This window comes from Hyperolius riggenbachi, chromosome 3 (assembly GCF_040937935.1).
Source record: "Hyperolius riggenbachi isolate aHypRig1 chromosome 3, aHypRig1.pri, whole genome shotgun sequence".
Classification (NCBI taxonomy): Eukaryota; Metazoa; Chordata; class Amphibia; order Anura; family Hyperoliidae; genus Hyperolius; species Hyperolius riggenbachi.
Genome location: NC_090648.1, coordinates 71,857,131 through 71,874,792, shown reverse-complemented (window position 1 = coordinate 71,874,792; position 17,662 = coordinate 71,857,131). Strand labels below are relative to the sequence as shown.

The 17,662-nt window shown below is 45.9% G+C and overlaps 23 non-coding genes across 23 annotated transcripts; all 23 read left to right on the top strand.

Moving 5' to 3' along the window:
- The first annotated feature begins 660 nt into the window (after positions 1-660).
- Positions 661-801, top strand: LOC137564814 (U4 spliceosomal RNA). Its single transcript, XR_011030885.1, has one exon. It is a non-coding gene; the product is annotated as a U4 spliceosomal RNA (small nuclear RNA).
- A 672-nt stretch (positions 802-1,473) lies between these two features.
- On the top strand, positions 1,474-1,546 carry TRNAR-UCU (transfer RNA arginine (anticodon UCU)). Its single transcript has one exon. It is a non-coding gene; the product is annotated as a tRNA-Arg (tRNA).
- Positions 1,547-1,849: 303 nt separating this feature from the next.
- TRNAK-UUU (transfer RNA lysine (anticodon UUU)) lies at positions 1,850-1,922 on the top strand. Its single transcript has one exon. It is a non-coding gene; the product is annotated as a tRNA-Lys (tRNA).
- Positions 1,923-2,926: 1,004 nt separating this feature from the next.
- Positions 2,927-3,067, top strand: LOC137564822 (U4 spliceosomal RNA). The gene has a single exon (XR_011030892.1). It is a non-coding gene; the product is annotated as a U4 spliceosomal RNA (small nuclear RNA).
- Positions 3,068-3,739: 672 nt separating this feature from the next.
- On the top strand, positions 3,740-3,812 carry TRNAK-UUU (transfer RNA lysine (anticodon UUU)). Its single transcript has one exon. It is a non-coding gene; the product is annotated as a tRNA-Lys (tRNA).
- A 303-nt stretch (positions 3,813-4,115) lies between these two features.
- Positions 4,116-4,188, top strand: TRNAK-UUU (transfer RNA lysine (anticodon UUU)). Its single transcript has one exon. It is a non-coding gene; the product is annotated as a tRNA-Lys (tRNA).
- Positions 4,189-5,213: 1,025 nt separating this feature from the next.
- On the top strand, positions 5,214-5,354 carry LOC137564821 (U4 spliceosomal RNA). Its single transcript, XR_011030891.1, has one exon. It is a non-coding gene; the product is annotated as a U4 spliceosomal RNA (small nuclear RNA).
- A 672-nt stretch (positions 5,355-6,026) lies between these two features.
- Positions 6,027-6,099, top strand: TRNAK-UUU (transfer RNA lysine (anticodon UUU)). Its single transcript has one exon. It is a non-coding gene; the product is annotated as a tRNA-Lys (tRNA).
- Positions 6,100-6,402: 303 nt separating this feature from the next.
- On the top strand, positions 6,403-6,475 carry TRNAK-UUU (transfer RNA lysine (anticodon UUU)). Its single transcript has one exon. It is a non-coding gene; the product is annotated as a tRNA-Lys (tRNA).
- A 1,025-nt stretch (positions 6,476-7,500) lies between these two features.
- LOC137564548 (U4 spliceosomal RNA) lies at positions 7,501-7,641 on the top strand. Its single transcript, XR_011030650.1, has one exon. It is a non-coding gene; the product is annotated as a U4 spliceosomal RNA (small nuclear RNA).
- A 672-nt stretch (positions 7,642-8,313) lies between these two features.
- On the top strand, positions 8,314-8,386 carry TRNAK-UUU (transfer RNA lysine (anticodon UUU)). Its single transcript has one exon. It is a non-coding gene; the product is annotated as a tRNA-Lys (tRNA).
- A 303-nt stretch (positions 8,387-8,689) lies between these two features.
- TRNAK-UUU (transfer RNA lysine (anticodon UUU)) lies at positions 8,690-8,762 on the top strand. Its single transcript has one exon. It is a non-coding gene; the product is annotated as a tRNA-Lys (tRNA).
- A 1,004-nt stretch (positions 8,763-9,766) lies between these two features.
- Positions 9,767-9,907, top strand: LOC137564709 (U4 spliceosomal RNA). The gene has a single exon (XR_011030791.1). It is a non-coding gene; the product is annotated as a U4 spliceosomal RNA (small nuclear RNA).
- Positions 9,908-10,579: 672 nt separating this feature from the next.
- On the top strand, positions 10,580-10,652 carry TRNAK-UUU (transfer RNA lysine (anticodon UUU)). The gene has a single exon. It is a non-coding gene; the product is annotated as a tRNA-Lys (tRNA).
- A 303-nt stretch (positions 10,653-10,955) lies between these two features.
- Positions 10,956-11,028, top strand: TRNAK-UUU (transfer RNA lysine (anticodon UUU)). The gene has a single exon. It is a non-coding gene; the product is annotated as a tRNA-Lys (tRNA).
- A 1,004-nt stretch (positions 11,029-12,032) lies between these two features.
- On the top strand, positions 12,033-12,173 carry LOC137564758 (U4 spliceosomal RNA). The gene has a single exon (XR_011030833.1). It is a non-coding gene; the product is annotated as a U4 spliceosomal RNA (small nuclear RNA).
- Positions 12,174-12,845: 672 nt separating this feature from the next.
- TRNAK-UUU (transfer RNA lysine (anticodon UUU)) lies at positions 12,846-12,918 on the top strand. Its single transcript has one exon. It is a non-coding gene; the product is annotated as a tRNA-Lys (tRNA).
- Positions 12,919-13,221: 303 nt separating this feature from the next.
- Positions 13,222-13,294, top strand: TRNAK-UUU (transfer RNA lysine (anticodon UUU)). Its single transcript has one exon. It is a non-coding gene; the product is annotated as a tRNA-Lys (tRNA).
- A 1,004-nt stretch (positions 13,295-14,298) lies between these two features.
- Positions 14,299-14,439, top strand: LOC137564547 (U4 spliceosomal RNA). Its single transcript, XR_011030649.1, has one exon. It is a non-coding gene; the product is annotated as a U4 spliceosomal RNA (small nuclear RNA).
- Positions 14,440-15,111: 672 nt separating this feature from the next.
- TRNAK-UUU (transfer RNA lysine (anticodon UUU)) lies at positions 15,112-15,184 on the top strand. Its single transcript has one exon. It is a non-coding gene; the product is annotated as a tRNA-Lys (tRNA).
- A 303-nt stretch (positions 15,185-15,487) lies between these two features.
- TRNAK-UUU (transfer RNA lysine (anticodon UUU)) lies at positions 15,488-15,560 on the top strand. Its single transcript has one exon. It is a non-coding gene; the product is annotated as a tRNA-Lys (tRNA).
- A 1,004-nt stretch (positions 15,561-16,564) lies between these two features.
- Positions 16,565-16,705, top strand: LOC137564757 (U4 spliceosomal RNA). Its single transcript, XR_011030832.1, has one exon. It is a non-coding gene; the product is annotated as a U4 spliceosomal RNA (small nuclear RNA).
- Positions 16,706-17,377: 672 nt separating this feature from the next.
- TRNAK-UUU (transfer RNA lysine (anticodon UUU)) lies at positions 17,378-17,450 on the top strand. Its single transcript has one exon. It is a non-coding gene; the product is annotated as a tRNA-Lys (tRNA).
- Positions 17,451-17,662: the final 212 nt, after the last annotated feature.

Here is a 17,662-nt window from a genome sequence, read left to right as displayed (position 1 = left end):
CTCATAGAAATGAATGGAAATTGATCAGAAAAGATAAGAATCGGAAAGTCGATCGGAAATAAGATCGGATAGTAATCAACTGAAAAATGTCGTCGTGTATTCCCAGCATTAGAGTAATTCGCCGGATCCCTTCTCCAGCCTGCACATCTACCCTCAAAGCAGCAATGGAAGGAGCTTCATGCTTACCATGAGCATCAGAAAATTAACAGCTCACGTACCATCTCTCTCCTCCAGTAACCTGCAACCACCAAGACTTTGGCCAACTCCCAAGCACCTCTAGCCAGCGCAGCTTACCAGTACTTCCAGGCACAATAATCACAGGCCCAATTATCAGCACACATGGCAGTGACGTAGACTCATTACTCCATTTTTCAAATTGTATTTTTCATGTATTTTACAAGTGCGGGACTGGCCCACTTGGCAGCCTGCTCCACAAAACACTATGCTGGCATCCCTGGCAGGCTTTGTTTTGCCCTCTTTGCCGCCTTTTCAAATGCTAAGACTCTTTAGCCGCTTATTAACAATGCTTGTTTAGTGGCTGTCTAATTAGCATATGGCATCCCATGATCCTCAGCGGAACACTGTAAACTGCGTTTGTCTCTCCTTAAGGTGATTCCTTTATCCAAGAAAGAGGGGATATTTGCTGGCATTAGCTTGGCTAACTTTGCGCAGTGGCAGTATCATAGCCAATGAGGTTCAACCGAGCCGTGATTATTGCTAATTGAAAACTTTTCCCAATACCCTGCCATGATGACTTGAAATATAGTCAGCATCGGCAATTTTTGACAGTCTCTTCGGAGACTGACTAAGGTGTTTACCAACAGAGAAAGGATTATCTTCAAGGTGCATGATGACTGAGCAGTGCTCGTGTGGTAGTACCGTGGCTGGCACAATAACAACATTTCGTAGCACCTCTTATCTCCAAATCAGTCTTGGCCACAAAATGCTCACTTGTCAGCGTTCTTTCATGAGGGTGAGGTCCAGTGTCTTACTCTCTGGCAAATTTATAAACACCAGCAGGATGACTAAAATGACAAAAGTCCACTTTTCATCTGCAGGTTGCTACTTTTCTAATGCCACATTCCTAAGAGAGAGAACAGTGTTGTTTCTCAGAGGTCTGGCCTGAAAAATTTGGAGGTCACAAGCTCCATTTATTTGCGCTAGATACGATCCCGTGGCCTCTCGCTAGCTCTTTCTGCAAGCGTTGTTGGGGTGCTCAGAAACAGAGCACCGCTGACATTTAGGTTTCGCCGGCCTATAGCTTCTTCTGGCTGGTGTACCATTGTTTTAAAAGTGTCAACAATCAGCCAAGGTGAAGAACCTGATGGTTGAAGGAAACAACAGCGCATTCTGCTGTTTCCCGGCTATCTAGGTGCTATAGACTGCTCATGACTTGCACTAGACCTTAACTTGCGCCCAGCCTGGAAATACTGTAGCTAAACTTTGAGCTGCTGGAGATCGCACCTTTTCAGAGCCTGGATAGCTCAGTCGGTAGAGCATCAGACTTCTAATCTGAGGGTCCAGGGTTCAAGTCCCTGTTCAGGTGATGCTCTCTGCCTTTCGTTATGCTTCGTGTCCTCTCACTATCTTCCTCAACTGCAGCCTCTTGCGTGCTCTGCTTGCACCAGGCCACAACACCGATGTCGGCCGCTTTCCATGCCTTCGCTGATTGGTGGCTACCTTTCTAATGCCACCTTCCAAATCAAGTACAGTTTTATTCTTTCAGAGATCTGACCTAGAAAATGTAGAGGTCGCAGGCTATAGCCAGCTCAGGGCATGTACTAGACCTTCCGTCCATCCTGCTTGGAATAACTGACTTTTGAGCTGCTGGTGAAGCTCACCTTCCAGGGCCTGGATAGCTCAGTCGGTAGAGCATCAGACTTTTAATCTGAGGGTCCAGGGTTCAAGTTCCTGTTCAGGCGATGCCTTTCCTTTACCCCATGCTCATTGGCCATCACTTCCGCTACCTGAGTTCCCTCTGCAACTGCTGCCTCTTGCGTGCTTTGCTTGCAGTAAGCCATAACCGAAACATCAGCCGCTTTCTGTGCATCCCCCGAACTCTCACAGCCTCCCTGCGTCTTGAATCTATTTCTCTTCAACTTTTTCTGCTGTGATATTAAACATGGATTATTCCATGCATAAAAGAGGCATCAAACCGTCAACATTATGCTGGGAATACACCATAAGTTTTTTCAGCAGATAGATGGTTCCATAGATAATTTCCAACATGTCCGATCTTATTATCGATCCTTTTTCTCATCGATTTCTCATAGAAATGAATGGAAATTGATCAGAAAAGATAAGAATCGGAAAGTCGATCGGAAATAAGATCGGATAGTAATCGACTGAAAAATGTCGTCGTGTATTCCCAGCATTAGAGTAATTCGCCGGATCCCTTCTCCAGCCTGCACATCTACCCTCAAAGCAGCAATGGAAGGAGCTTCATGCTTACCATGAGCATCAGAAAATTAACAGCTCACGTACCATCTCTCTCCTCCAGTAACCTGCAACCACCAAGACTTTGGCCAACTCCCAAGCACCTCTAGCCAGCGCAGCTTACCAGTACTTCCAGGCACAATAATCACAGGCCCAATTATCAGCACACATGGCAGTGACGTAGACTCATTACTCCATTTTTCAAATTGTATTTTTCATGTATTTTACAAGTGCGGGACTGGCCCACTTGGCAGCCTGCTCCACAAAACACTATGCTGGCATCCCTGGCAGGCTTTGTTTTGCCCTCTTTGCCGCCTTTTCAAATGCTAAGACTCTTTAGCCGCTTATTAACAATGCTTGTTTAGTGGCTGTCTAATTAGCATATGGCATCCCATGATCCTCAGCGGAACACTGTAAACTGCGTTTGTCTCTCCTTAAGGTGATTCCTTTATCCAAGAAAGAGGGGATATTTGCTGGCATTATCTTGGCTAACTTTGTGCAGTGGCAGTATCATAGCCAATGAGGTTCAACCGAGGCGTGATTATTGTTAATTGAAAACTTTTCCCAATACTCCGCCATGATGACTTGAAATATAGTCAGCATCCGCAATTTTTGACAGTCTCTTCGGAGACTGACTAAGGTGTTTACCAACAGAGAAAGGATTATCTTCAAGGTGCATGATGACTGAGCAGTGCTCGTGTGGTAGTACCGTGGCTGGCACAATAACAACATTTCGTAGCACCTCTTATCTCCAAATCAGTCTTGGCCACAAAATGCTCACTTGTCAGCGTTCTTTCATGAGGGTGAGGTCCAGTGTCTTACTCTCTGGCAAATTTATAAACACCAGCAGGATGACTAAAATGACAAAAGTCCACTTTTCATCTGCAGGTTGCTACTTTTCTAATGCCACATTCCTAAGAGAGAGAACAGTGTTGTTTCTCAGAGGTCTGGCCTGAAAAATTTGGAGGTCACAAGCTCCATTTATTTGCGCTAGATACGATCCCGTGGCCTCTCGCTAGCTCTTTCTGCAAGCGTTGTTGGGGTGCTCAGAAACAGAGCACCGCTGACATTTAGGTTTCGCCGGCCTATAGCTTCTTCTGGCTGGTGTACCATTGTTTTAAAAGTGTCAACAATCAGCTAAGGTGAAGAACCTGATGGTTGAAGGAAACAACAGCGCATTCTGCTGTTTCCCGGCTATCTAGGTGCTATAGACTGCTCATGACTTGCCCTAGACCTTAACTTGCGCCCAGCCTGGAAATACTGTAGCTAAACTTTGAGCTGCTGGTGATCGCACCTTTTCAGAGCCTGGATAGCTCAGTCGGTAGAGCATCAGACTTTTAATCTGAGGGTCCAGGGTTCAAGTCCCTGTTCAGGCGATGTTCTCTGCCTTTTGTTATGCTTCGTGTCCTCTCCCTATCTTCCTCAACTGCAGCCTCTTGCGTGCTCTGCTTGCACCAGGCCAAAACACCGATGTCGGCCGCTTTCCATGCCTTCGCTGATTGGTGGCTACCTTTCTAATGCCACCTTCCAAATCAAGTACAGTTTTATTCTTTCAGAGATCTGACCTAGAAAATGTAGAGGTCGCAGGCTATAGCCAGCTCAGGGCATGTACTAGACCTTCCGTCCATCCTGCTTGGAATAACTGACTTTTGAGCTGCTGGTGAAGCTCACCTTCCAGGGCCTGGATAGCTCAGTCAGTACAGCATCAGACTTTTAATCTGAGGGTCCAGGGTTCAAGTCCCTGTTCAGGCAATGCCTTTCCTTTACCCCATGCTCATTGGCCATCACTTCCGCTACCTGAGTTCCCTCTGCAACTGCTGCCTCTTGCGTGCTTTGCTTGCAGTAAGCCATAACCGAAACATCAGCCGCTTTCTGTGCGTCCCCCGAACTCTCACAGCCTCCCTGCGTCTTGAATCTATTTCTCTTCAACTTTTTCTGCTGTGATATTAAACATGGATTATTCCATGCATAAAAGAGGCATCAAACCGTCAACATTATGCTGGGAATACACCATAAGTTTTTTCAGCAGATAGATGGTTCCATAGATAATTTCCAACATGTCCGATCTTATTATCGATCCTTTTTCTCATCGATTTCTCATAGAAATGAATGGAAATTGATCAGAAAAGATAAGAATCGGAAAGTCGATCGGAAATAAGATCGGATAGTAATCGACTGAAAAATGTCGTCGTGTATTCCCAGCATTAGAGTAATTCGCCGGATCCCTTCTCCAGCCTGCACATCTACCCTCAAAGCAGCAATGGAAGGAGCTTCATGCTTACCATGAGCATCAGAAAATTAACAGCTCACGTACCATCTCTCTCCTCCAGTAACCTGCAACCACCAAGACTTTGGCCAACTCCCAAGCACCTCTAGCCAGCGCAGCTTAACAGTACTTCCAGGCACAATAATCACAGGCCCAATTATCAGCACACATGGCAGTGACGTAGACTCATTACTCCATTTTTCAAATTGTATTTTTCATGTATTTTACAAGTGCGGGACTGGCCCACTTGGCAGCCTGCTCCACTAAACACTATGCTGGCTCCACTAAACACTATGCTGGCATTCCTGGCAGGCTTTGTTTTGCCCTCTTTGCCGCCTTTTCAAATGCTAAGACTCTTTAGCCGCTTATTAACAATGCTTGTTTAGTGGCTGTCTAATTAGCATATGGCATCCCATGATCCTCAGCGGAACACTGTAAACTGCGTTTGTCTCTCCTTAAGGTGATTCCTTTATCCAAGAAAGAGGGGATATTTGCTGGCATTATCTTGGCTAACTTTGTGCAGTGGCAGTATCATAGCCAATGAGGTTCAACCGAGGCGTGATTATTGTTAATTGAAAACTTTTCCCAATACTCCGCCATGATGACTTGAAATATAGTCAGCATCCGCAATTTTTGACAGTCTCTTCGGAGACTGACTAAGGTGTTTACCAACAGAGAAAGGATTATCTTCAAGGTGCATGATGACTGAGCAGTGCTCGTGTGGTAGTACCGTGGCTGGCACAATAACAACATTTCGTAGCACCTCTTATCTCCAAATCAGTCTTGGCCACAAAATGCTCACTTGTCAGCGTTCTTTCATGAGGGTGAGGTCCAGTGTCTTACTCTCTGGCAAATTTATAAACACCAGCAGGATGACTAAAATGACAAAAGTCCACTTTTCATCTGCAGGTTGCTACTTTTCTAATGCCACATTCCTAAGAGAGAGAACAGTGTTGTTTCTCAGAGGTCTGGCCTGAAAAATTTGGAGGTCACAAGCTCCATTTATTTGCGCTAGATACGATCCCGTGGCCTCTCGCTAGCTCTTTCTGCAAGCGTTGTTGGGGTGCTCAGAAACAGAGCACCGCTGACATTTAGGTTTCGCCGGCCTATAGCTTCTTCTGGCTGGTGTACCATTGTTTTAAAAGTGTCAACAATCAGCTAAGGTGAAGAACCTGATGGTTGAAGGAAACAACAGCGCATTCTGCTGTTTCCCGGCTATCTAGGTGCTATAGACTGCTCATGACTTGCCCTAGACCTTAACTTGCGCCCAGCCTGGAAATACTGTAGCTAAACTTTGAGCTGCTGGTGATCGCACCTTTTCAGAGCCTGGATAGCTCAGTCGGTAGAGCATCAGACTTTTAATCTGAGGGTCCAGGGTTCAAGTCCCTGTTCAGGCGATGTTCTCTGCCTTTTGTTATGCTTCGTGTCCTCTCCCTATCTTCCTCAACTGCAGCCTCTTGCGTGCTCTGCTTGCACCAGGCCAAAACACCGATGTCGGCCGCTTTCCATGCCTTCGCTGATTGGTGGCTACCTTTCTAATGCCACCTTCCAAATCAAGTACAGTTTTATTCTTTCAGAGATCTGACCTAGAAAATGTAGAGGTCGCAGGCTATAGCCAGCTCAGGGCATGTACTAGACCTTCCGTCCATCCTGCTTGGAATAACTGACTTTTGAGCTGCTGGTGAAGCTCACCTTCCAGGGCCTGGATAGCTCAGTCAGTACAGCATCAGACTTTTAATCTGAGGGTCCAGGGTTCAAGTCCCTGTTCAGGCAATGCCTTTCCTTTACCCCATGCTCATTGGCCATCACTTCCGCTACCTGAGTTCCCTCTGCAACTGCTGCCTCTTGCGTGCTTTGCTTGCAGTAAGCCATAACCGAAACATCAGCCGCTTTCTGTGCGTCCCCCGAACTCTCACAGCCTCCCTGCGTCTTGAATCTATTTCTCTTCAACTTTTTCTGCTGTGATATTAAACATGGATTATTCCATGCATAAAAGAGGCATCAAACCGTCAACATTATGCTGGGAATACACCATAAGTTTTTTCAGCAGATAGATGGTTCCATAGATAATTTCCAACATGTCCGATCTTATTATCGATCCTTTTTCTCATCGATTTCTCATAGAAATGAATGGAAATTGATCAGAAAAGATAAGAATCGGAAAGTCGATCGGAAATAAGATCGGATAGTAATCGACTGAAAAATGTCGTCGTGTATTCCCAGCATTAGAGTAATTCGCCGGATCCCTTCTCCAGCCTGCACATCTACCCTCAAAGCAGCAATGGAAGGAGCTTCATGCTTACCATGAGCATCAGAAAATTAACAGCTCACGTACCATCTCTCTCCTCCAGTAACCTGCAACCACCAAGACTTTGGCCAACTCCCAAGCACCTCTAGCCAGCGCAGCTTAACAGTACTTCCAGGCACAATAATCACAGGCCCAATTATCAGCACACATGGCAGTGACGTAGACTCATTACTCCATTTTTCAAATTGTATTTTTCATGTATTTTACAAGTGCGGGACTGGCCCACTTGGCAGCCTGCTCCACTAAACACTATGCTGGCTCCACTAAACACTATGCTGGCATTCCTGGCAGGCTTTGTTTTGCCCTCTTTGCCGCCTTTTCAAATGCTAAGACTCTTTAGCCGCTTATTAACAATGCTTGTTTAGTGGCTGTCTAATTAGCATATGGCATCCCATGATCCTCAGCGGAACACTGTAAACTGCGTTTGTCTCTCCTTAAGGTGATTCCTTTATCCAAGAAAGAGGGGATATTTGCTGGCATTAGCTTGGCTAACTTTGCGCAGTGGCAGTATCATAGCCAATGAGGTTCAACCGAGGCGTGATTATTGCTAATTGAAAACTTTTCCCAATACCCCGCCATGATGACTTGAAATATAGTCAGCATCGGCAATTTTTGACAGTCTCTTCGGAGACTGACTAAGGTGTTTACCAACAGAGAAAGGATTATCTTCAAGGTGCATGATGACTGAGCAGTGCTCGTGTGGTAGTACCGTGGCTGGCACAATAACAACATTTCGTAGCACCTCTTATCTCCAAATCAGTCTTGGCCACAAAATGCTCACTTGTCAGCGTTCTTTCATGAGGGTGAGGTCCAGTGTCTTACTCTCTGGCAAATTTATAAACACCAGCAGGATGACTAAAATGACAAAAGTCCACTTTTCACCTGCAGGTTGCTACTTTTCTAATGCCACATTCCTAAGAGAGAGAACAGTGTTGTTTCTCAGAGGTCTGGCCTGAAAAATTTGGAGGTCACAAGCTCCATTTATTTGCGCTAGATACGATCCCGTGGCCTCTCGCTAGCTCTTTCTGCAAGCGTTGTTGGGGTGCTCAGAAACAGAGCACCGCTGACATTTAGGTTTCGCCGGCCTATAGCTTCTTCTGGCTGGTGTACCATTGTTTTAAAAGTGTCAACAATCAGCCAAGGTGAAGAACCTGATGGTTGAAGGAAACAACAGCGCATTCTGCTGTTTCCCGGCTATCTAGGTGCTATAGACTGCTCATGACTTGCACTAGACCTTAACTTGCGCCCAGCCTGGAAATACTGTAGCTAAACTTTGAGCTGCTGGAGATCGCACCTTTTCAGAGCCTGGATAGCTCAGTCGGTAGAGCATCAGACTTTTAATCTGAGGGTCCAGGGTTCAAGTCCCTGTTCAGGCGATGCTCTCTGCCTTTCGTTATGCTTCGTGTCCTCTCCCTATCTTCCTCAACTGCAGCCTCTTGCGTGCTCCGCTTGCACCAGGCCAAAACACCGATGTCGGCCGCTTTCCATGCCTTCGCTGATTTATGGCTACCTTTCTAATGCCACCTTCCAAATCAAGTACAGTTTTATTCTTTCAGAGATCTGACCTAGAAAATGTAGAGGTCGCAGGCTATAGCCAGCTCAGGGCATGTACTAGACCTTCCGTCCATCCTGCTTGGAATAACTGACTTTTGAGCTGCTGGTGAAGCTCACCTTCCAGGGCCTGGATAGCTCAGTCGGTAGAGCATCAGACTTTTAATCTGAGGGTCCAGGTTTCAAGTCCCTGTTCAGGCGATGCCTTTCCTTTACCCCATGCTCATTGGCCATCACTTCCGCTACCTGAGTTCCCTCTGCAACTGCTGCCTCTTGCGTGCTTTGCTTGCAGTAAGCCATAACCGAAACATCAGCCGCTTTCTGTGCATCCCCCGAACTCTCACAGCCTCCCTGCGTCTTGAATCTATTTCTCTTCAACTTTTTCTGCTGTGATATTAAACATGGATTATTCCATGCATAAAAGAGGCATCAAACCGTCAACATTATGCTGGGAATACACCATAAGTTTTTTCAGCAGATAGATGGTTCCATAGATAATTTCCAACATGTCCGATCTTATTATCGATCCTTTTTCTCATCGATTTCTCATAGAAATGAATGGAAATTGATCAGAAAAGATAAGAATCGGAAAGTCGATCGGAAATAAGATCGGATAGTAATCGACTGAAAAATGTCGTCGTGTATTCCCAGCATTAGAGTAATTCGCCGGATCCCTTCTCCAGCCTGCACATCTACCCTCAAAGCAGCAATGGAAGGAGCTTCATGCTTACCATGAGCATCAGAAAATTAACAGCTCACGTACCATCTCTCTCCTCCAGTAACCTGCAACCACCAAGACTTTGGCCAACTCCCAAGCACCTCTAGCCAGCGCAGCTTACCAGTACTTCCAGGCACAATAATCACAGGCCCAATTATCAGCACACATGGCAGTGACGTAGACTCATTACTCCATTTTTCAAATTGTATTTTTCATGTATTTTACAAGTGCGGGACTGGCCCACTTGGCAGCCTGCTCCACAAAACACTATGCTGGCATCCCTGGCAGGCTTTGTTTTGCCCTCTTTGCCACCTTTTCAAATGCTAAGACTCTTTAGCCGCTTATTAACAATGCTTGTTTAGTGGCTGTCTAATTAGCATATGGCATCCCATGATCCTCAGCGGAACACTGTAAACTGCGTTTGTCTCTCCTTAAGGTGATTCCTTTATCCAAGAAAGAGGGGATATTTGCTGGCATTAGCTTGGCTAACTTTGCACAGTGGCAGTATCATAGCCAATGAGGTTCAACCGAGGCGTGATTATTGCTAATTGAAAACTTTTCCCAATACCCCGCCATGATGACTTGAAATATAGTCAGCATCGGCAATTTTTGACAGTCTCTTCGGAGACTGATTAAGGTGTTTACCAACAGAGAAAGGATTATCTTCAAGGTGCATGATGACTGAGCAGTGCTCGTGTGGTAGTACCGTGGCTAGCACAATAACAACATTTCGTAGCACCTCTTATCTCCAAATCAGTCTTGGCCACAAAATGCTCATTTGTCAGCGTTCTTTCATGAGGGTGAGGTCCAGTGTCTTACTCTCTGGCAAATTTATAAACACCAGCAGGATGACTAAAATGACAAAAGTCCACTTTTCATCTGCAGGTTGCTACTTTTCTAATGCCACATTCCTAAGAGAGAGAACAGTGTTGTTTCTCAGAGGTCTGGCCTGAAAAATTTGGAGGTCACAAGCTCCATTTATTTGCGCTAGATACGATCCCGTGGCCTCTCGCTAGCTCTTTCTGCAAGCGTTGTTGGGGTGCTCAGAAACAGAGCACCGCTGACATTTAGGTTTCGCCGGCCTATAGCTTCTTCTGGCTGGTGTACCATTGTTTTAAAAGTGTCAACAATCAGCCAAGGTGAAGAACCTGATGGTTGAAGGAAACAACAGCGCATTCTGCTGTTTCCCGGCTATCTAGGTGCTATAGACTGCTCATGACTTGCCCTAGACCTTAACTTGCGCCCAGCCTGGAAATACTGTAGCTAAACTTTGAGCTGCTGGTGATCGCACCTTTTCAGAGCCTGGATAGCTCAGTCGGTAGAGCATCAGACTTTTAATCTGAGGGTCCAGGGTTCAAGTCCCTGTTCAGGCGATGTTCTCTGCCTTTTGTTATGCTTCGTGTCCTCTCCCTATCTTCCTCAACTGCAGCCTCTTGCGTGCTCCGCTTGCACCAGGCCAAAACACCGATGTCGGCCGCTTTCCATGCCTTCGCTGATTGGTGGCTACCTTTCTAATGCCACCTTCCAAATCAAGTACAGTTTTATTCTTTTAGAGATCTGACCTAGAAAATGTAGAGGTCGCAGGCTATAGCCAGCTCAGGGCATGTACTAGACCTTCCGTCCATCCTGCTTGGAATAACTGACTTTTGAGCTGCTGGTGAAGCTCACCTTCCAGGGCTTGGATAGCTCAGTCGGTAGAGCATCAGACTTTTAATCTGAGGGTCCAGGGTTCAAGTCCCTGTTCAGGCGATGCCTTTCCTTTACCCCATGCTCATTGGCCATCACTTCCGCTACCTGAGTTCCCTCTGCAACTGCTGCCTCTTGCGTGCTTTGCTTGCAGTAAGCCATAACCGAAACATCAGCCGCTTTCTGTGCATCCCCCGAACTCTCACAGCCTCCCTGCGTCTTGAATCTATTTCTCTTCAACTTTTTCTGCTGTGATATTAAACATGGATTATTCCATGCATAAAAGAGGCATCAAACCGTCAACATTATGCTGGGAATACACCATAAGTTTTTTCAGCAGATAGATGGTTCCATAGATAATTTCCAACATGTCCGATCTTATTATCGATCCTTTTTCTCATCGATTTCTCATAGAAATGAATGGAAATTGATCAGAAAAGATAAGAATCGGAAAGTCGATCGGAAATAAGATCGGATAGTAATCGACTGAAAAATGTCGTCGTGTATTCCCAGCATTAGAGTAATTCGCCGGATCCCTTCTCCAGCCTGCACATCTACCCTCAAAGCAGCAATGGAAGGAGCTTCATGCTTACCATGAGCATCAGAAAATTAACAGCTCACGTACCATCTCTCTCCTCCAGTAACCTGCAACCACCAAGACTTTGGCCAACTCCCAAGCACCTCTAGCCAGCGCAGCTTACCAGTACTTCCAGGCACAATAATCACAGGCCCAATTATCAGCACACATGGCAGTGACGTAGACTCATTACTCCATTTTTCAAATTGTATTTTTCATGTATTTTACAAGTGCGGGACTGGCCCACTTGGCAGCCTGCTCCACAAAACACTATGCTGGCATCCCTGGCAGGCTTTGTTTTGCCCTCTTTGCCGCCTTTTCAAATGCTAAGACTCTTTAGCCGCTTATTAACAATGCTTGTTTAGTGGCTGTCTAATTAGCATATGACATCCCATGATCCTCAGCGGAACACTGTAAACTGCGTTTGTCTCTCCTTAAGGTGATTCCTTTATCCAAGAAAGAGGGGATATTTGCTGGCATTAGCTTGGCTAACTTTGCGCAGTGGCAGTATCATAGCCAATGAGGTTCAACCGAGGCGTGATTATTGCTAATTGAAAACTTTTCCCAATACCCTGCCATGATGACTTGAAATATAGTCAGCATTGGCAATTTTTTACAGTCTCTTTGGAGACTGACTAAGGTGTTTACCAACAGAGAAAGGATTATCTTCAAGGTGCATGATGACTGAGCAGTGCTCGTGTGGTAGTACCGTGGCTGGCACAATAACAACATTTTGTAGCACCTCTTATCTCCAAATCAGTCTTGGCCACAAAATGCTCACTTGTCAGCGTTCTTTCATGAGGGTGAGGTCCAGTGTCTTACTCTCTGGCAAATTTATAAACACCAGCAGGATGACTAAAATGACAAAAGTCCACTTTTCATCTGCAGGTTGCTACTTTTCTAATGCCACATTCCTAAGAGAGAGAACAGTGTTGTTTCTCAGAGGTCTGGCCTGAAAAATTTGGAGGTCACAAGCTCCATTTATTTGCGCTAGATACGATCCCGTGGCCTCTCGCTAGCTCTTTCTGCAAGCGTTGTTGGGGTGCTCAGAAACAGAGCACCGCTGACATTTAGGTTTCGCCGGCCTATAGCTTCTTCTGGCTGGTGTACCATTGTTTTAAAAGTGTCAACAATCAGCCAAGGTGAAGAACCTGATGGTTGAAGGAAACAACAGCGCATTCTGCTGTTTCCCGGCTATCTAGGTGCTATAGACTGCTCATGACTTGCACTAGACCTTAACTTGCGCCCAGCCTGGAAATACTGTAGCTAAACTTTGAGCTGCTGGAGATCGCACCTTTTCAGAGCCTGGATAGCTCAGTCGGTAGAGCATCAGACTTTTAATCTGAGGGTCCAGGGTTCAAGTCCCTGTTCAGGCGATGCTCTCTGCCTTTCGTTATGCTTCGTGTCCTCTCCCTATCTTCCTCAACTGCAGCCTCTTGCGTGCTCCGCTTGCACCAGGCCAAAACACCGATGTCGGCCGCTTTCCATGCCTTCGCTGATTTATGGCTACCTTTCTAATGCCACCTTCCAAATCAAGTACAGTTTTATTCTTTCAGAGATCTGACCTAGAAAATGTAGAGGTCGCAGGCTATAGCCAGCTCAGGGCATGTACTAGACCTTCCGTCCATCCTGCTTGGAATAACTGACTTTTGAGCTGCTGGTGAAGCTCACCTTCCAGGGCCTGGATAGCTCAGTCGGTAGAGCATCAGACTTTTAATCTGAGGGTCCAGGTTTCAAGTCCCTGTTCAGGCGATGCCTTTCCTTTACCCCATGCTCATTGGCCATCACTTCCGCTACCTGAGTTCCCTCTGCAACTGCTGCCTCTTGCGTGCTTTGCTTGCAGTAAGCCATAACCGAAACATCAGCCGCTTTCTGTGCATCCCCCGAACTCTCACAGCCTCCCTGCGTCTTGAATCTATTTCTCTTCAACTTTTTCTGCTGTGATATTAAACATGGATTATTCCATGCATAAAAGAGGCATCAAACCGTCAACATTATGCTGGGAATACACCATAAGTTTTTTCAGCAGATAGATGGTTCCATAGATAATTTCCAACATGTCCGATCTTATTATCGATCCTTTTTCTCATCGATTTCTCATAGAAATGAATGGAAATTGATCAGAAAAGATAAGAATCGGAAAGTCGATCGGAAATAAGATCGGATAGTAATCGACTGAAAAATGTCGTCGTGTATTCCCAGCATTAGAGTAATTCGCCGGATCCCTTCTCCAGCCTGCACATCTACCCTCAAAGCAGCAATGGAAGGAGCTTCATGCTTACCATGAGCATCAGAAAATTAACAGCTCACGTACCATCTCTCTCCTCCAGTAACCTGCAACCACCAAGACTTTGGCCAACTCCCAAGCACCTCTAGCCAGCGCAGCTTACCAGTACTTCCAGGCACAATAATCACAGGCCCAATTATCAGCACACATGGCAGTGACGTAGACTCATTACTCCATTTTTCAAATTGTATTTTTCATGTATTTTACAAGTGCGGGACTGGCCCACTTGGCAGCCTGCTCCACAAAACACTATGCTGGCATCCCTGGCAGGCTTTGTTTTGCCCTCTTTGCCACCTTTTCAAATGCTAAGACTCTTTAGCCGCTTATTAACAATGCTTGTTTAGTGGCTGTCTAATTAGCATATGGCATCCCATGATCCTCAGCGGAACACTGTAAACTGCGTTTGTCTCTCCTTAAGGTGATTCCTTTATCCAAGAAAGAGGGGATATTTGCTGGCATTAGCTTGGCTAACTTTGCGCAGTGGCAGTATCATAGCCAATGAGGTTCAACCGAGGCGTGATTATTGCTAATTGAAAACTTTTCCCAATACCCCGCCATGATGACTTGAAATATAGTCAGCATCGGCAATTTTTGACAGTCTCTTCGGAGACTGATTAAGGTATTTACCAACAGAGAAAGGATTATCTTCAAGGTGCATGATGACTGAGCAGTGCTCGTGTGGTAGTACCGTGGCTAGCACAATAACAACATTTCGTAGCACCTCTTATCTCCAAATCAGTCTTGGCCACAAAATGCTCATTTGTCAGCGTTCTTTCATGAGGGTGAGGTCCAGTGTCTTACTCTCTGGCAAATTTATAAACACCAGCAGGATGACTAAAATGACAAAAGTCCACTTTTCATCTGCAGGTTGCTACTTTTCTAATGCCACATTCCTAAGAGAGAGAACAGTGTTGTTTCTCAGAGGTCTGGCCTGAAAAATTTGGAGGTCACAAGCTCCATTTATTTGCGCTAGATACGATCCCGTGGCCTCTCGCTAGCTCTTTCTGCAAGCGTTGTTGGGGTGCTCAGAAACAGAGCACCGCTGACATTTAGGTTTCGCCGGCCTATAGCTTCTTCTGGCTGGTGTACCATTGTTTTAAAAGTGTCAACAATCAGCCAAGGTGAAGAACCTGATGGTTGAAGGAAACAACAGCGCATTCTGCTGTTTCCCGGCTATCTAGGTGCTATAGACTGCTCATGACTTGCACTAGACCTTAACTTGCGCCCAGCCTGGAAATACTGTAGCTAAACTTTGAGCTGCTGGTGATCGCACCTTTTCAGAGCCTGGATAGCTCAGTCGGTAGAGCATCAGACTTTTAATCTGAGGGTCCAGGGTTCAAGTCCCTGTTCAGGCGATGTTCTCTGCCTTTCGTTATGCTTCGTGTCCTCTCCCTATCTTCCTCAACTGCAGCCTCTTGCGTGCTCCGCTTGCACCAGGCCAAAACACCGATGTCGGCCGCTTTCCATGCCTTCGCTGATTGGTGGCTACCTTTCTAATGCCACCTTCCAAATCAAGTACAGTTTTATTCTTTTAGAGATCTGACCTAGAAAATGTAGAGGTCGCAGGCTATAGCCAGCTCAGGGCATGTACTAGACCTTCCGTCCATCCTGCTTGGAATAACTGACTTTTGAGCTGCTGGTGAAGCTCACCTTCCAGGGCTTGGATAGCTCAGTCGGTAGAGCATCAGACTTTTAATCTGAGGGTCCAGGGTTCAAGTCCCTGTTCAGGTGATGCCTTTCCTTTACCCCATGCTCATTGGCCATCACTTCCGCTACCTGAGTTCCCTCTGCAACTGCTGCCTCTTGCGTGCTTTGCTTGCAGTAAGCCATAACCGAAACATCAGCCGCTTTCTGTGCATCCCCCGAACTCTCACAGCCTCCCTGCGTCTTGAATCTATTTCTCTTCAACTTTTTCTGCTGTGATATTAAACATGGATTATTCCATGCATAAAAGAGGCATCAAACCGTCAACATTATGCTGGGAATACACCATAAGTTTTTTCAGCAGATAGATGGTTCCATAGATAATTTCCAACATGTCCGATCTTATTATCGATCCTTTTTCTCATCGATTTCTCATAGAAATGAATGGAAATTGATCAGAAAAGATAAGAATCGGAAAGTCGATCGGAAATAAGATCGGATAGTAATCGACTGAAAAATGTCGTCGTGTATTCCCAGCATTAGAGTAATTCGCCGGATCCCTTCTCCAGCCTGCACATCTACCCTCAAAGCAGCAATGGAAGGAGCTTCATGCTTACCATGAGCATCAGAAAATTAACAGCTCACGTACCATCTCTCTCCTCCAGTAACCTGCAACCACCAAGACTTTGGCCAACTCCCAAGCACCTCTAGCCAGCGCAGCTTACCAGTACTTCCAGGCACAATAATCACAGGCCCAATTATCAGCACACATGGCAGTGACGTAGACTCATTACTCCATTTTTCAAATTGTATTTTTCATGTATTTTACAAGTGCGGGACTGGCCCACTTGGCAGCCTGCTCCACAAAACACTATGCTGGCATCCCTGGCAGGCTTTGTTTTGCCCTCTTTGCCGCCTTTTCAAATGCTAAGACTCTTTAGCCGCTTATTAACAATGCTTGTTTAGTGGCTGTCTAATTAGCATATGACATCCCATGATCCTCAGCGGAACACTGTAAACTGCGTTTGTCTCTCCTTAAGGTGATTCCTTTATCCAAGAAAGAGGGGATATTTGCTGGCATTAGCTTGGCTAACTTTGCGCAGTGGCAGTATCATAGCCAATGAGGTTCAACCGAGGCGTGATTATTGCTAATTGAAAACTTTTCCCAATACCCTGCCATGATGACTTGAAATATAGTCAGCATTGGCAATTTTTTACAGTCTCTTTGGAGACTGACTAAGGTGTTTACCAACAGAGAAAGGATTATCTTCAAGGTGCATGATGACTGAGCAGTGCTCGTGTGGTAGTACCGTGGCTGGCACAATAACAACATTTTGTAGCACCTCTTATCTCCAAATCAGTCTTGGCCACAAAATGCTCACTTGTCAGCGTTCTTTCATGAGGGTGAGGTCCAGTGTCTTACTCTCTGGCAAATTTATAAACACCAGCAGGATGACTAAAATGACAAAAGTCCACTTTTCATCTGCAGGTTGCTACTTTTCTAATGCCACATTCCTAAGAGAGAGAACAGTGTTGTTTCTCAGAGGTCTGGCCTGAAAAATTTGGAGGTCACAAGCTCCATTTATTTGCACTAGATACGATCCCGTGGCCTCTCGCTAGCTCTTTCTGCAAGCGTTGTTGGGGTGCTCAGAAACAGAGCACCGCTGACATTTAGGTATCGCCGGCCTATAGCTTCTTCTGGCTGGTGTACCATTGTTTTAAAAGTGTCAACAATCAGCTAAGGTGAAGAACCTGATGGTTGAAGGAAACAACAGCGCATTCTGCTGTTTCCCGGCTATCTAGGTGCTATAGACTGCTCATGACTTGCACTAGACCTTAACTTGCGCCCAGCCTGGAAATACTGTAGCTAAACTTTGAGCTGCTGGAGATTGCAGCTTTTCAGAGCCTGGATAGCTCAGTCGGTAGAGCATCAGACTTTTAATCTGAGGGTCCAGGGTTCAAGTCCCTGTTCAGGCGATGCTCTCTGCCTTTCGTTATGCTTCGTGTCCTCTCCCTATCTTCCTCAACTGCAGCCTCTTGCGTGCTCCGCTTGCACCAGGCCAAAACACCGATGTCGGCCGCTTTCCATGCCTTCGCTGATTGGTGGCTACCTTTCTAATGCCACCTTCCAAATCAAGTACAGTTTTATTCTTTTAGAGATCTGACCTAGAAAATGTAGAGGTCGCAGG